We start from the raw sequence: 14,239 nt of genomic DNA, 5'->3' as shown, positions 1-14,239 counted from the left end.
CTTCTCCCTTCTCCTCTACCTACTTACACTCTGCCCATCTTCTAGGTCCATCCTTGAAGCTTCCTGAGACTTCTCCAGACTGTGCCCACCTGCCTTTCTGAACTCTTAGGGCCCTTAGCACACATCCCTGTCTCAACTTGCTCTAGAAATTGCTCCAGAGCTGTCTCACATATGTTTCTCCCGGTCACATTTTAAACTCCTTGAGGGCAGGGCTGTGTCTGGAGACGCTCCACAGGTGAGCTCATGTTCCTTCTCATAAGCCAGTCGCTCCTTTCATGGACTTGGAGCTGAGGTCCTGGCCATCTCTGCCCACTCATTACCACACATTTTCTAGCTCTCTGACCTCACAGCAAATGGAGAGGGTGAAATGGGACCACCCAGAACACCCTGGTATCACATATGTCAACCAGAGGTGTGGCTGTTTATATCCCCCAAAGGTTTCTGCCGTGAGTGGGAAACCACATGCTTTTCAGGAAGGAAGGACAGACTATCAGTTCAATGAGCTCAGCTACTGGGTTGTATGGGGTGACGGGTACAGGGGCCATCAGAGAGGCTGAGGGAGGCCAAACGACTCTGTGTAAGAGACGCGGAGGGAGCTACCCAGGTGAAGGAGTCTTCTATAGGAGGAGAGGCTGGAAAGAGGAGGGAGCTGAGGCAAGAGCCAGTGTGGCTACAAGTTTGAGGAGACAGACTGGAAGGACCTGAAGTTGGGGATCGTAAAGGGAGAAGAAGCCAGTGCGAGGGGTGAAGCTGTGGGGGAAAGAAAGACTTGTCAAAGGACAATTTTAGAGAAGGTCATGCTGTGTGGAATAGCATAGATACCCCTCGTCTCTCCCTTGGAAAACTTCAGTAAAAAATTGACATCATTCCTTGATGTTTTTAGAATCACCCATGTGGCGTTTGGGGCTCACTTTTTTCAATAAGACCGCAGGGGTTCTCCTGGTGGGAGTGGGTCAATGCAAAGACTTCCAATGAAGCCCAGTGTGGAGACAAATGGGAAACATGTTATTTTTTCTTTTCTTTTCTCTCTCTCTCTCTTTTTTTTTTTGAGAGTGTCAGAGTCATCCTTCACTGGTACAAAGACTAAAGGAAAATACAATTCATGAGAATAAAAAACAAAATGTTACCCTGAGTCCCACCAGGTTAACACTATTTTTCCTTGTTTTGTTTTTTTTTTAAATCCTGATTGAGCCATCAAGAAATGCATTCTTAACCCAGGACCCAGGAAGAACTCTGAGACAGAGGAGGGTCCCCAACTCCATCAACCTCTGTTGTCCCCATGGACAGCTGGTTGCTGATGGTGGCTGAATCGGCAAGAAGACCCTTTACGCCCAGCGGTTCTGAAGACCACTTGCCTGTCTCTTCTCCGGGAAGACGGAAAGCTGAGCAGGAGGCGTTCCAGCCATCAGGGGGAGAGCATTTGGCCTCAGCAGCCGCACCCCATGGGTGCAGAACACACTCACACGCATCATTTAATTCCAGAAACTGAACCAAGCCAAGAGCAACAGCTTGTGATTTGCGGGTGTCAAACACGCCAGAAAGGGGTCAGCGTGTCAGTGACAGATGGGAGGGGAGATATTCCCTAACGACGTAGCGCGGGAGGCTGAGGGCCTCCATTTTGAAACCTGTGGCTTTCCTCGGCCGAGGAGAGCTGGCCACGCCAGGCGGCCCTCGGGGAAGTCTGTGTCTTAGGCCTCTGAGCCTGCAGGTCAGGCGTGGTTACTTTAAAAATAAACCCGGGTGACTGTTACCCTGGCTCAGCTCACACATTTGTGGCCTTGGGCTCCAGACATTGGCGCAGCTATGATTTGCATTCACCAAAAATAGTCATTTCAGCATCTGAGAGTGAGTTCAGCAAGGAAGGGCCAGGTCCCATTGCTGACTCCTCCCTGTGGAACCAAACAGATCACTCAGTCCTCACTCTTCCCTCCCACTTTAGTCACACTTGCTCGGAGAAGGCAATGGCACCCCACTCCAGTACTCTTGCCTGGAAAATCCCGTGGACAGAGGAGCCTGGTAGGCTGCAGTCCATGGGGTCGCTAGGAGTCGGACACGACTGAGCGACTTCACTTTCACTTTTCACTTTCATGCATTGGAGAAGGAAATGGCAACCCACTCCAGTGTTCTTGCGTGGAGAATCCCAGGGACGGGAGAGCCTGGTGGGCTTCCGTCTATGGGGTCACACAGAGTCGGCCACGACTGAAGCGACTTAGCAGCAGCAGCAGCTCAGGCTTAGCCATCTTCACTTGACAGAAGTTTATTTCAGACTGTTTCATGCACCAGATGCTGTGAGACACTGAGAATTCGAAGATGAACAAAATGGATGTGGCTCCTGCCCTAAAGGGCCCTAGAGTCTAATCGGGTGTGTACTAGTTTCCTGTGGCTGCTGTAACAAAGACCACGAACATGCTGGCTTAAAACAACAGAAATTCATTGTCTCACAGTTCTGGAGGCCAGAAGTCCAAAATCAAGGTGTTGGCAGGGCCAAGCTCCTTCCAAAGTCTCTACTGAAGAATTCTGCCTCACCTTTTCCAAGCCTCTGGGGTTTGCTGACAACCCTTGGCAATTTTGGTGTGTAGATGTCTCATTCCAACCTCTGCCTCTGTCTTCACATGGCCTTCTTCCCATGGGCCTGTGTGTCTGTGTCTAAATGCCTTTCCTTATATAAGGACATGATTCATACTGGATTTAGAATCCACCCTACACCAATACGACCTCATCTTGACTAATTACATCTGCAAAGACACTCTTTGCCAGTAAGGGTCACATTCTAAGTTTCCAGGTGGATATGGATCTGGGGGAGGGGAGGTAGACACTGTTCAGTCTAATATAGGATATTGAATGGTAAACCAGTAAACACACAAATGAAAAGATATGGGGGAGGATTATATGGCAAGTATTAAGCTGGTGGTATTCTGTATATTTCTATCTCCATCCTACTTCTCACTGGTACACCTGGTCATTACATGGCAAAGCAGGAAGATCGTTGTATGCATGAAGTTTGCAGTCTGTTTTCCTCTCCTGGATAAGAACCCAGATAGCCAGGGCCTAGAGAGAGGAGAGTGAGAAGACAGCAGGGCAGCAAGAAAAGGGACAGTAGGGGAAAGGGGAGGGGAAGGGGTCTTCAGATGGAGAGGATGGCTGCCTTCCGTGGGAAGGACCAGGGAAGGGAGTGGCTGGGCTGTCCTTGGGAGCCGGTCCCCACACACACACACACACACAACTCCCCACCTCGTCAAGCATCCCAGGCACTTGGGGGTCCCTTTCAACCAAGGGGATGAGACTTGGACACCTCTGTGGAGATGGAGCAATAGGAGGAGTTGAATAGAACCAGCTGGAATTGCTGTCTGAGCTGAGGCCGTGGTGGACCACTGTCTATGTAATTGCGGGTGGTGACAGGAACAGAACAGAATCACAGAGTGGGCTGCTTTCAACTGAGGCCCAGAGAGCTGCTCTCTGAGAAAGTGGCTGTCAAAATGGGACAGACTGGGAGGAAGTTCACAGCAGAGAGCCAGGGGTGGGGGCTTGTCTGGCAGAAGCAGAAGCAGCAAGGGAGAGAGACACTAAATGGAGTGATGGGGGAGGCCCGGGCTGGAGTCTCAGCCTGTTACCATGGAAGTGGAAGTGTTAGTCGCTCCTTGTATCCAACTCCGACTCTCTGCGATCCCATGGACTGTAGCCCACCAGTCCCTTCTGTCCATGGAATTTATATGTATGTGTGTGTATACACACACACACACACACATATTAGGCCTGGGGGCTTCCCAGGTGGCGCTGTGGTAAAGAACCCACCTGCCAGTGCAGGTAGACATAAGAGACACAGGTTTGATCCCTATTCAGGTCAGGAAGATCCCTGGAGGAGGGCCTGGCAACCCACTCCAGTATTCTTGCCTGGAGAATCCCAAGGACAGAGAAGCCTGATGGGCTACATTCCACAGGATTGCATTGAGTCAGACACGACTGAAGTGACTTAGCATGCACAACACACATACAAGGCCTGGCATAAAGGGAATGGTTGTCACTGTTACTGTTTGTTACCAAATAGCCCTGGAGTGCCTGTCTGACTGACACATCGAACAGACAATCAGTCCTACTCTGGTGATTCAGACATCTTGACATGAAGAGGAAAACTGTAGACTTTAGGAATCACACTAGTGATACTGACCACACCAGAATCGAGAGCCTTGCCTCTGAGCCCCGAATTATAAACTCACGGCCACTAGCACCACCCATTCCCTGGCCCATTGGTCCCCTGTCCTTGGCCTGTCTCAGGCTGCCCCAGTCTCCTGATGAGGAGCCAGGGCCTAAAGCTTTGGTCCAAAAATGTTTTATTGACAATTTGATATTTCTGTCTCTGTGAATGCCTCCTATTCTCCATTTAAAATGTGAAAACACCTATTTAGGCATATCAATGCCTAGGCCTTCTTCTCAAGACAGAGTCCTTGAGACCAGCAGCATCAGCACCACCAGAAACTTGTTAGAAATACAAATTCGCTTCCCATCCTAGGCCTAGTGAATGAGAGACTACGAGCGTGGGGTCCAGCTGTCTGTTTTAACAAGGTGTCCAGGTGATCCTGACATGTGGTGAGGTTTGAGAACTGCAGCGCTCTGTTAGGGCATTGTTGGTGCTGCTGTTTAGTTGCCAAGTATGACTCTTTTGCAACCGCATGGACTATAGTCCATCAGGCTCCTCTGTCCATGGGATTTCCCAGTCAAGAATATTGGAGTGGGCTGCTGTTTCTTTCTCCAGGGAATCTTCCCGACCCAGAGATCGAACCCACATCTCCTGCATTGGCAGGCAGATTCTTTACCACTGAGCCACCAGGGAAACCCACATGGGGCATTGTACCAGAGGTCAAATGCAGGCTACCCCTACCAGGTAGATCACATGGCTCATTGGGAAGTGAATTTACTAACCTGTCTATTCTTCCTCCCCTCTGTGTGGTCGGTCACACAGGATATAAGGCTTATTAATTAAATAAACAAATATTGAGTGCCTATTCTATGCCACAGAATGAGCCAAGAAGTGGAATACAGTGGGGAACAAGCCTCCTGGGGCCTGATCTCATGAAGCTAGCAGAGAAGATTTTAAACTGATTATCATCAGTAAGTGATAACTTATAAGACTTGCAGAGTTTGGGTTTTTTTTTTCCAGAATCAGGGCTTCTCAAACTTTAATTTTCATGCAAGTTACCTGGGATCTCGTTAAAATGAAGATTCTGCTTTGGCAGGTCTGCTGTGGAGCCTGAGAGTCTGCATTCCTTTATTTTTTATTTTTATTTTATTGGAGTAGAGTTGATTAACAATATTGTGTTAGTTTCAGGTGTACAGCAAAGTGATTCAGTTATACATGTACATGTATCTATTTTTTTTCAAATTCTTTTCCAATTTAGGTTATTACAGAGTATTGAGCAGACTTCCCTGTGTTATACAGAAGGTCCTTGTTGGTCATCTATTTTAAATATAGCAGTGTATACATGTCAGTCCCAAATTCCCAATCTGTCCATTCCCCCCACTCTTCCCCCCTGGTAACTATAAGTTTGTTCTCTAAATCTATGAGTCTGTTTCTGTTTTGTAGATAAGTTTGTTTGCATCACTTTTGTTTTAATTCCACAATAAGTGATAGCATATGATGTTGGTCTTTCTCTGTCTGTCTGACTTACTTCACTTAGTGTGATAATTTCCAAGTCCATTCATGTTGCTTCATTCTTTTTAATGGCTGAGTAATATTCCACATCTTCTTTATCCATTCATCTGTTGATGGACATTTAGGTTGCTTCCATGTCTTGGCTATTATAAACACCACTGCAATGAACATTGGGGTACATGTATTCTTTCAAACCATGTTTTTTCTTTGATATATGCCCAGGAGTAAGACTGCTGGATCATATGGTAGTTCTATTTTTAGTTTCTAAAGGAACCTCCCTCTGTTCTCCATAGTGGCTACACCAATTTACATTCCCACCAACAGTGTAGGAGGGTTCCCTTTTCTCCACACCCTCTTCAGCATTTGTTGTTTGTAGACCTTTTTGTTTTCTTTCTTTTGTTTGTAGACCTTTTGATAATGGCCCTTCTGACTGGTGTGAGGTGATATCTCATAGTTTTGATTTCCAGGGGATCTTCCCCACCAGAGATCGAACACAGGTCTCCCACACTGCAGGCAGACTCTTTGCCTACTGAGCCACCAGGCTCATTTTTACCTACAATAATGAGCAATGACGAGCATCTTTTCATGTGCTTCTTAGCCATCTATATGTCTTCTTTAGAGAAATGTCTATTTGGGTCATCTGCTCATTTCTTGATTGGGTTGTTTACTTTTTCTTACATTGAACTGCGTGAGCTGTTTGTAAATTCTGGAGATTAATCTCTTGTGGTCTGAAACATTCGCAACAAGCTCTCGGGTGAGTCTGAGGCTGCCTGACGGAGGCCACACTTTGAGTAGCAAACCTCTTAAGGCAATTTCATATGTTACCACATTCTGGGGCTTCCCTGGTGGCTCAGCGGTAAAGAATCTGTCTTCAATGCAAAAGATGCAGGTTCGATCCCTGGATCAGGAATATCCCCTGGAGAAGGAAATGACCACCCACTCCAGTATTCTTGCCTGGGAAATCCCATGGACAGAGGAGCCTGGAGGGCTCCAGTCCATGGGGTCGAAAAGAATTGGACACAACTGAGCAACTAAACAACCACCACCACCACATTCTAGCCCAGACTTTCTCTGATAGGAAAAAGTGGCAGGAATTATCATCTTCATTTTCAAGTGAGAAAACCAAGGTCCTAAGACTTTCTTATATCAAGCGCTTGCAGCCCAGAACCCAGGAGCTCCTCGCACCTCTGCTGAGTTATCTCAAGTTGCTGGCAACCCAGACAAAGGAGGCAGACCACTCTGTCATTAGCCTCCAGCTCTCGTTTTATCACAGAACCGCAGTTCCCCCTCTTCTAGACCTGATGTGGGGGAGACCAGTTGCTGGATTCTGCCTCCTGTCCAGGACTTTGATAAGAAAACAGATGTCAATTTGCGATGCTGCCAATCAAAAGGAGCTCTTGGGTCAGCGCTGAATGATAAGGCGGGTGCGGTCCCCGGTCCTGAAGGGGGAAGAATAGCACCGGTGTTTGTAGGCCTTTTCACTCCCTCTGCTTTGAAAAAGAAAAGCCTCTCAATCTCTTTCCTACAGAGAAGGGAAAAACGGGGCGCAAGCTTTTCTTGGCTTGTTTCCAGTAGGGGCAGCTGGAATCTATTGGATGCATTCAAACAGGCCCTCTTTCCCAAGATAGACTGGATAAGTGCTATATTTCATTCGAGAACTCTATTTCCCCTCTTGGGTCTCCCCACTCCAGGCTGAGGGGGGATCCCCTCAGGTCCACCCTTTACCCCTAGCAACCAGGCTCTGTTTCTTGCCTACACTAAACTCTCCCAAGGTCTGCGGAGGTGTGTGATTCCCAAATTTTAGGGACTCTTCCCTTTGGAGATTCCATCTGACACCATGCCGAACATAGAAGAAAACATCCACATCTCACACGTTCCTTCCATAGCTGGCCAATTTGAACAAATTATTTAATATTTTGGCTGTAAAAAATATGATATGACTTTTGTAATTCTGCTTTTGCAAAGCTTTCGCCTACAAGGGATACATCCAATTTACGACTGGCTGTGATTTTTCAGCCATCGTTATGCAAACTAGAAAACCTCTCAAAGTAAGAAAAGCAGGCCTTATTGTTTTTAAACATCATGAATATTTTATGAATCCCAAATGTAACTATTCATGAAGCTTAGTGCGATATTTTTGCAGCCATTTAATCGAACCTCCATTAATTTCAATTTTATAGTTTTCTTTTCTCCCTTTGGCATTCCCCACAAGTTTTAAAGGGGCCTTAAATACTTCTGTGGGCTCTTGAGGGCACTTCAGGGCTAAAGAAGCATTGAATGAGGGTGAGTGAGGCTGGTGAGAAGTTCAGCGGATGCCGCTTGAAGGAACCACTTACCAGCACAGCGAATCTTCAAGGCTTGGTTCCTGCCCGTCCTCACCTCCAAGGATCCAGTTTCATGTAAAAATCTGGTTGCCATGGTGCAGGGGAATCTCAAACTGTATGGGAAGAACTAGGGGAAGTCATCTAGTCCAGTGGCTTTGTTCACATCAGCTAAATTTTAATTACAGAAAGTGTGCTGAGTGGTGGGTAAGGGAAATATGGCTCGGTCTGGACTGAAAGGGGTCCCTGAGGTGGGGTGGGACAGGGTGGTACTGGGGTGGGCACCTGGGAGTCAGGTGGCAGCTGTGTGAAGGTCCTATATGTTGAGTGTTAATATACACTGTCCCGTGGGCCTGGGTGTCAAATAACTTTTCACTCCTGACTCATGTTCTTTATCATGTGTGTGGGTGTGCGTGCTCAGTCACTCAATCGTGTCCAACTCTTTGCGACCCCCTGGACTATAGCCTAGGTCCAACCTAGGCTATGACCTAGGTTATAAGCTATGACCAACCTAGACAGCATATTAAAAGGCAGAGATATTACTTTGCTGACAAAGGTCCGTCTAGTCAAACCTATGGTTTTTCCAGTGGTCATGTGTGGATGTGAGAGTTGGACTATAAAGAAAGCTGAGCACTGAAGAACTGATGCTTTTGAACTGTGGTGTTGGAGAAGACTCTTGAGAGTCCCTTGGACTGCAAGGAGATCCAACCAGTCCATCCTAAAGGAAATCAGTCCTGAATATTCATTGGAAGGACTGATGCTAAAGGTGAAACTTCAATACTTTGGCCACCTGATGTGAAGAACTGACTCATTGGAAAAGACCCTGATGCTGGGAAGGATTGAAGGCAGGAGGAGAAGGGGATGACAGAGGATGAGATGGTTGGATGGCATCACTGACTCGATGGACATGAGTTTGAGCAAGCTCTGGGGGTTGGTGATGGACAGGGAAGCCTGGCATGCTGCAGTCCATGGGGTAGCAAAGAGTCAGACACAGCTGAGTGACTGAACTGAACTGAACTGGACTATAGCCTGCCAGGCTCCTCTGTCCATGGGATTCTCCAGGGAAGAATACTGGAGTGGGTTGCCATGCACTCCTCCAGGGGATCTTCCCAACCTAGGGATCGAACCTGAGTCTCCCGTGCAAGGCCTGCATTAGCAGGCAGATTCTTTACCACTGAGCCACCTAGGAAGCCCTCTTCATCAGGTGACCCTGGACAAATAATTTCTCTTCTCCACCTTGGTTTCTTCTCTACAAGAAGATAATAATTGTAATGCCTGCCTCTGAGCACTGTTGTCAGGATTAAATGAGATACTGTGTGTAGAGCACTTAGCACAGTGCTTGGTAGATACCAGTGCTCAAATATTATTGTGCCCATATATGTGTGTGTTTACGTTTATTGGATTCTATCAAAATAATAAGTATTTAATGATTTATTATTTGTATTATATTTATATTATTTTTATTGTGGACAGGGTCCTTGTCAGTGTCTCTGCCCTTATATAGCATGATATGACTCAGATCCTAAAATATGATTTTTTAATCAGATTGCTCCAGTGCACTTTAGGACCCTCAGACACCCACCACTCTCATCTGCTCACAGGTAAATCCAATAGCAATCACTGGCTGGACGAGGGTTTTCTAAGAGAACAGTTAAAGGACAAAAATAAAAGTCTGCGTTTGTCAACCCCTCCACAAACACCAAGCCAAGTGGTCTTGCTGTAGCCAAGGCAACGCGGCAGCAATTAAAACAAGCATTAATGGTTAGTGGTTCTCAATCCCAGGAGTCCGTTGGAACCTCCCTGAGGCCTCCAGTAGATCCTGGGATTGGAGTAGAAGGGAGGAGGTTTTTGAGGGTGGTCTTATGGGCCAGGCTTGGAAGAGTCTGGCACTGCTTCCTTCCCACCCCGTCCCTTCAGCCAGACTCCGGCAAACACCACCTCTGGGTGTGAGGGGGACTAAAAAACGTGTCAAGCCTGTAGCCAAGAGGAAAACCAACCAGTCGCTGCCACCAGGGATGATCTTAATGCAACAGTTAAGTTCAAAAACTGCTCTCCTGGAGCAAAAGGCAAAGAGAAATTTGAAGTTTCAAAACTGCAGAAAGAGAAAGAAGCACATGAAACAATATCTGATGGTGGGAGAGGAGCTCATGGGTTACAGCACTATCACAGACGCCCATTCCACATCCCAGATAAAGTGCCCTTCAAAGTCCTACAGCAATGGTCCAGGCCTCCCCGCCCCCACCCAGCACATTCTGGCTTATGGTGTGCCTGCCTGTCTCCTCCATCAAACTATAGGCAAGGGTTTCAAAGTATCATCCCCGAGTCCCGAGTGCCTGGTACGTTGCTTGGCACAGCGTAAACATGGCATTGGGTGAACGTGGCTACATAGGAAATAGTTGGAGGAGAAGAAAATGAGAGACAGAGAGTCAAATCCCACTGGTTAAGGGCACAGATTCTGCCTCTCAGTAGCTGGCGGACCTTGAACAGGTTTCTTAACCCCTCGGTGCCTTATTTGTAAAATAGGGCTCATAATGGCAACTGCCTGGAACACTTGTTGTGAGTATGAAGTGAGTACATATATCCAAATGTGCTTATAAGAGTGTCTGACTCATAGTTAAGTCCCGGGTAAATACTGTTGCTGTTTTTTGTTAGTAAGACAATAAGAAACCCCACAACTGAAAGGATGTGAGGGCAGAAATGAGCAATCACAACAAGGAACTTGTTTGCACACAGAACAAGGGGTGAGGAGGAGTCTGATGGAGACAGAAAAGTTTCCCCATGTACCATGGCTAGGAAACTTCAAAGCCAGTAAACATCAGAGGGTGACATTTAACTTTTCACAGAGTAAATGGAACATCACCGATATAGCCCCAAGCCGGCTGGGGCAGGAAATGGGTCAGCCAGAGCTGAACGGTTGACACAGGTGACTCGAGGAGTCCCACGGTATCAAGTGAAGGCTGATGTTTTGAAGGGGGTGTGAGGGGGTTGTGTGTGTGGGAGAGAAAGAGTGATACACCTGGGGTATCTGAGATCTACCAGATAATATCTGACACTCGCGGCAGGCAACAGAGAAGTTTTATTGCATTACAATTTCCATAATTCAGAAGTTGTATTACAGAAGCTGCAAGATAAGATTTCAAACATTTGGAGGAGACTTGAAGATACAGTAGGGAAAAAACCCTGCATGGTAAGACTAGGAGGGAGATAATGCCATGACTTTCAGCTTAGTCATTCAAGGTTTAGGTTTACTTTTCACGAAAATGGAACACAGACCACTTCTGATAACACCAAGATGGGGTGTTTGATTTGTGGATTACCTGGACCCTGCTGACTCTTTCCATTCATTAACTCCCTCTCAGAAAATGATTAAGAGATGGAAAACATGATGAGATGCCAGCTAATCAAATCTGATAAAAATGAAGGGAATATTTTGAGCCTGCCTTCCAGAAGAGCCTGGGTGATTGAGCCATGGTCCAGGAGGACTCCAAAATCCCTCCTGTTGTTAAGACCCTATAATTCAAATCCTGGAGATGGAGCTGTGTTTCCTTTCAGGAGGAAAGTGGGAGGTGTGTTCCCCCCATGAGGAAAGTGGGAGGTGTGTTCCCCCATGAGGAAAGTGGGAGGTGTGTTCCCCCGTGAGGAAAAGTGGGAGGTGTGTCCCCCCATGAGGAAAGTGGGAGGTGTGTCCCCCCATGAGGAAAAGTGGGAGCTGTGTCCCCCCATGAAGAAAATTAGGAGCTGTGTCCCCCCGTGAGGAAAACTGGGAGCTGCGTTCCCCCTGTGAGGAAAGTGGGAAGTGTCTTCCCTCTGTGAGGAAAGTGGGAGCTGTGTTCCCCCACAGAGGAAAAGTGAGCACCAAGTACTTAGCTGGCTTCCTTGGAGGCAAATCTGACCCTTCGTGAGGTGTGTGTTACCAGAGTTGGAAGAATAGTCCAGTTCACAATTAAAGACTGTTCCACCATTCTCTCCTACCTCCTGGCCAATACCTATGATTCTGTAGTCAGATAATCAGTTTTTGTCTGAAGGCTTTAACTACCATTACAGTGCAAATTCCTGGGGATTTGTGACTGAAATTTACCTTAGAAATTGAGGGCTCTGGGGAGAGGAGCCGAGAATATGGATGGGGGGTAAGTTGGAGACAGGAGAATGGACACCTTGGAGAGGAGTGAAAGGGAAACCAGAGTCGCCGCAGTCCATCCTCACATCTCTACTCTGTTTAAATTCCTCCTAACTCTCTACTGCCTGAAAATGAAATTCACACTTCCCAACATGGCCTTCAATCCCCTGTGAGCTCGACTTCATTCTTTGCTACCTCCGGTTCACCTATCAGAAGCTGCTTTGGTCTACCTGTAGTTCCTTGAACACAGCAAGCTCTTGCCCATTCCCTTTCCATGTGTTGTAGCCTCTGCCCGGAAAACTCTTCTGACTCCCTGAGATACGACTCACTCCTCCCAGGTTTACCCTTTTTCTGCAAGGAGGGGGCATTTACCCCACCAGAAGAGATCTTGCTGTCTTGGTAACCTGGGTACACCAGAACCTGGCATCTGTGCAGCCATCACTCAAGTGGTTGTTGAATGAATAAACTTGTTTCACGGTTTTGTTGGGCAAGTCCCATAGCTTGGTTCCCGGTAGGATTTGGCTTGGTGAGTGGGTTGAGTTTCTATAAAAGTCTCCCTCCCAGGTTGCAATTTTGGTGAAACTGTCTTTGTGGGCACGAATGAATGTGTTCACCACTCTTGATTCACATCTCCAGTACTCAGCTGTGGACAGTGGGGGCTGTGCCCACAGAAGACAGCCTCATCCTACACTCACCTTTCATTTCTTCCAGCCAGAGGAACAGTGGGGTGCTGCCTCATTGGAAACCCTAAAAAATGGGGCTCCTAAAGATGGTCAGGATCTCTGTGTTAAAGATGATCAAATATCCTTGACTAATGCCTCTGTTGTTATATTGAGAGTTCTAAAGTTAGATTCTGAGCATTAAGAGTGAAATGAGATTAAGAAAGCTACTAAACTCACATAGAAAGTGATTTTCCTCACCTGGCACCCGGAGGCACTTTCTGCCGTGTGAACCCTGAGGGCAGAAAACGGGGCTGCCATCCCAGGGTAGAGAAGCCAGTAACACTGATGTGAGATGTGTGGTACCAAGTAGGACTGAGTCTCATTAAGAGAATCTACAATATGAAGGGTACTTTTCACCTTTTTCTTGGCTACTCAGTGTACCAGAATTTTTATAATTAAAAAAAATTTCATATGTATATTTGTATATCAGTTCAGTCGCTCAGTCGTGTCCGACTCTTTGCAACCCCATGAATTGCAGCACGCCAGGCCTCCCTGTCCATCACCAACTCCCGAAGTCTACCCAAACCCATGTCCGTCGAGTCAGTGATGCCATCCAACCATCTCATCCTCTGTCGTCCCCTTCTCCTCCTGCCCTCAATCCTACCCAGCATTAGGGTCTTTTCCAATGAGTCAATTCTTCGCATGAGGTGACCAAAGTATTGGAGTTTCAGCTTCAACATCAGTCCTTCCAATGAACACCCAGGATTGGTCTCCTTTAGGATGGATTGATTGGATCTCCTTGCAGTCCAAGGGACTCTCAAGAGTCTTCTCCAACACCACAGTTCAAAAGCATCAATTCTGCAGCGCTCAGCTTTCTTCATCGTCCAACTCTCACATCCATACATGACCACTGGAAAAACCATAGCCTTCACTAGATGGACTTTTGTTGGCAAAGTAATGTCTCTGCTTTTAAATTTGCTATCTAGGTTGGCCATAACCTTCCTTCCAAGGAGTAAGTGTCTTTTAATTTCATGGCTGCAATCACCATCAGCAGTGATTTTGGAGCCCAAAAAATAAAGTCTGACACTGTTTGCACTGTTTCCCCATCTATTTCCCATGAAGTGATGGGACCAGATGCCATGATCTTAGTTTTCTGAACGTTGAGCTTTAAGCCAACTTTTTCACTCTCCTCTTTCACTTTCATCAAGAGGCTCTTTAGTTCTTCTTCACTTTCTGCCATAAGGGTGGTGTCATCTGCCTATCTGAGGTTATTGATATTTCTCCCGGCAATCTTGATTCCATATAGCCACCATTAAATCCTATTCTTGTATTTATACATATGTGGGCTTCCCTGGTGGCTCAGTGGTAAAGAATCTGCCTGCAATGTAGGAGACCTGGATTAGATCCCTGGGTTGGGAAGATCCCCTAGAGAAGGAAATAGCTACCCACTCCAGTATTCTTGCCTGGGAAACCCCATGGACAGAGGAGCCTG

Source organism: Giraffa tippelskirchi, chromosome 6 (assembly GCF_054371585.1).
Source record: "Giraffa tippelskirchi isolate mGirTip1 chromosome 6, T2T-mGirTip1v1.2.pri, whole genome shotgun sequence".
Classification (NCBI taxonomy): Eukaryota; Metazoa; Chordata; class Mammalia; order Artiodactyla; family Giraffidae; genus Giraffa; species Giraffa tippelskirchi.
Note: the sequence above shows the minus strand (reverse complement) of the source record.